We start from the raw sequence: 3,620 nt of genomic DNA on the forward strand, positions 1-3,620 counted from the left end.
CGCTGCTGGTGCAGTGGTCGCCGGCGAGCCACCCGGAGTTTGTTGTCCCGCAGGCCCTCTGGTGTAGAGGTTGTTCATACCCGCGGGAGTGGAACCGGAGTCCCGTTTGTAATGGTACCCTAAGTATGGGTGTTTGTTCATTGTGGCCGTTGAGGCCTGAACATTTGGGCATTTTAGCGTAATGTCGTGTCTTTTCCTCATTTCGAGCACTAGAACTTGCTTGTCGGCTAGCGGAACCACTTAACCGAGCGTGAGTTGCCTTACGGAAGGTGACAAGTGAGGTATCCGTATCCCGGAGGCGTAGGAGTCCCTCAGCTCGGTCGTCCTTGTCGCTCAAGGCTTCTCTTGCTCAGTTTTAGAACCTTCGGCCGGTCTGCGATGAGCTGAAGCCGAAGGCAGCGGTGTCGGCGTGGACAGAGGCAGAGTCAGCTCGAAAAGAGGCTTCGTCGGCCCAGGAGCACGTGGCTTCCCTGGCCGAGGAGGTGCAGCAGCGGCGGCTGGAGCTTGGCCAGGTCGTCCGCTAGCGGGACCAACCCCGGAGTCACGCTGCCGAGGCCGTGAGCCGGGCTGAGGTCCTCAGGGGACAGCTCGCTGAGGCTACGGAGCGGCCAGCCGAGGCGTCCGCTCGGGCCGGAACCCTTGCGGAGAACCTGGCCGTGAGGGCCCAAGCGCGGTGCTGGCGTCCTCCCTTGGGGTGGAGATCCTTCCGCCCGTATCGCCGTCCGAGGCTGGGCCAGGTCCCGCTGAGGGTGGAAACGTCGCCAAGGGTGCTGCTGCTCCCCCTGCCGATGTCTGAACCTGCAAGAATAGTTTGTCTGTAGTATGCGTATGTTTTTTGCGGCCGCTGGGGCCTAAACATTTTAACGTCGGATTATAAAGTTGCATTTTCTTTCCTCTTGTTTCATGTGTTAGGACTTGTTTGGTAGCAGAATCCCTCGTTCGAGCGTGAGTTACTTTTCGCGGAAGGTGATGAGTGAGGTATCCGTATCATGGAGGCGTAGGAGTCCCTCAAATCGGTCGGCCTTGCCACTTACGTGTACTCTCGTCGTTTTTAGGGTTCTGCTATCGAAGCAGTCGAAACGGCACGAAAGTCGTTCTTGCAGAAAAGTCTTCAAGCGTTAGGACTTGTTCGGTAGCAGAATCGCTTATCCGAGCGTGAGTTACTTATCGCGGAAGGTGATGAGTGAGGTATCCGTATCCCGGAGGCGTAGGAGTCCCTCGGCTCGGTCGGCCTTGCCGCTTACGTGTACTCTTGTCGTTTTTAGGACCCCGCTATCGAAGCAGTCGAATAGCGCGAAAGACGTTCTAGCAAAAGAATTTTTCGAGGAAAATTTTGACGCAGGGGGGTTCCCCCCTTCTAGCCCCCGAGGGAGGGTCGGGCTTTGCCGAGGCAAGGCTGATCCTTCCTTGACGGTTATACTTTATTTATGCATGTAAAGAAAATGGGGTATATGAACGACTTGAAACATCTTAAGGGTAGAAGCGACGTAGCTGTTGGATGTTCCAAGCGTTGTTGTAGACCTCGCCTTGATCGTTGGCCAGCTTGAATGTTCCGGGCTTCAAAATCTTGGCGATGATGAACGGCCCTTCCCCGGGAGGAGTAAGCTTGTGGCGCCCTCGGGCGTCTTGTCGCAGTCGAAGTACCAAGTCTCCCAACTGGAAGCCTCGGGGCCGAACCCCTCGGGCGTGGTAGCATCGCAGAGACTGCTGATACCGTGCCGAGTGTAGTAAGGCCACGTCCCGAGCCTCTTCGAGCTGGTCCAGTGAGTCTTCTCGGCTGGTCTGGTTGCTTCGGTCGTCGTATGCCTTTGTCCTCGGGGAACCGTATTATAAGTTTGTGGGTAAGATAGCCTCAGCCCCATAGACTAGAAAGAATGGCGAGAAACCCGTGGCTCGGCTCGGCGTCGTCCTCAGACTCCAGACCACCGAGGGTAGCTCCTTCATCCACCGCTTGCCAAACTTGTTGAGGTCGTTATAGATCCTCGGTTTAAGTCCCTGCAAAATCATACCGTTGGCACGCTCCACCTGCCCATTCGTCATGGGGTGAGCTACGACATCCCAGACCACACGGATGTGGTGGTCCTCGCATAAGTCCAGGAACTTCTTCCCAGTGAACTACGTGTCATTGTTGGTGATGATGGAGTTCGGGACCCCAAAGTGATGGATGATGTTTGTGAAGAACGCCACCGCCTGCTCGGACCAGATGCTGGTTAGGGGTCGGACCACGATCCACTTGGAGAATTTGTCGATGGCGACCAGCAGGTGCGAGAAGCCCCCGGGTGCCTTCTACAAGGGACCGACGAGGTCCAGACCCCACACAGGAAACGGCCAGGTGATGGGTATTGTCTGCAAGGCCGGAGCGGGCAGGTGCGTCTGTCTTGCGTAGAATTGACACCCTTGGCAGGAGCGTACAATCCTAGTGGCGTTGTCCACCGCGTTCGGCCAGTAGAAACCTTGTCGGAAGGCATTCCCCACGAGGGCTCGAGGTGCTGCATGGTGACCGCAAGCCCCCGAGTGTATTTCTTGCAATAGCTCCTGTCCTTCGGCGACGGATATGCATCGTTGGAGAATGCCTAAGGGGCTGCGGTGGTAGAGCTCCTTTTTCATCACCTAGTAAGACGAATGACTTGGCGCGCCGAGCCAGTCGCCGAGCTTCGGCCTTGTCGAGGGGTAGCTCTCTTCGGAGGAGATATTCCAGGTACGGGGCCTGCCAGTTCGGGTTAGGTGTTACCCCATTTCGCTCTCCCTCGACGCACAGGGCCTCACCCTCGGCGGTCGAGGATACCTCGGGCTGGGCCAAGGCCTCCTTGGGCTAGGCCGAGGCCTCCTCAGGCTCGGGCGTGTCGTCGATCTTGACGAAAGGTTGATGTATGTCTCTGGAGAAGACGTCCAGGGGAACCGTTGTCCGCCCCGAGGCTATTTTTGCCAGCTCATCCGTAGTCTCGTTGTACCGTCGAGCGATGTGGTTGAGCTCCAGCCCGTAGAACTTGTCTTCCAGGCGTCGAACTTCGTCGCAGTAGGCTTCCATCTTCCAGTTGCGGCAGTGGGAGTTCTTCATGACTTGGTCAATGACAAGCTGCGAGTCGCCACGAGCATCGAGGCGCCGAACCCCTAGCTCGACGGCGATGCACAACCCGTTAACCAGAGCCTCGTACTCGGCCACGTTGTTTGACGCCAAGAAATGGAGGCGCAACACGTAGCGGAGATGTTTCCCGAGGGGTGAGATGAAGAGCAGGCCAGCACCTGCTCCCGTTTTCATCAGTGACCCATCGAAGTACATGGTCCAAAGCTTGGGTTGGATCGGAGCTATTGGCAATTGGGTGTCAACCCATTCCGCCAGGAAATCCGCCAAGACTTGGGATTTTACGGACTTCCGAGGGACGAATGAGAGTGTTTCGCCCATGAGCTCCACTACCCACTTTGCTATCCTACCCGAGGCCTCTTGGCACTGGATGATCTCCCCCAGGGGGAAGGATGACACCACAGTCACCGGATGAGACTCGAAGTAGTGTCACAACTTTCGCCACGTCAGAATTACTGCGTACAGTAGCTTCTGAATTTGCGGGTAGCGGATCTTGATCTCGGATAGCACTTCACTGATGAAGTAGACCGGACTCTGG

Source organism: Zea mays, chromosome 3 (assembly GCF_902167145.1).
Source record: "Zea mays cultivar B73 chromosome 3, Zm-B73-REFERENCE-NAM-5.0, whole genome shotgun sequence".
In the NCBI taxonomy this organism is placed as follows: Eukaryota; Viridiplantae; Streptophyta; class Magnoliopsida; order Poales; family Poaceae; genus Zea; species Zea mays.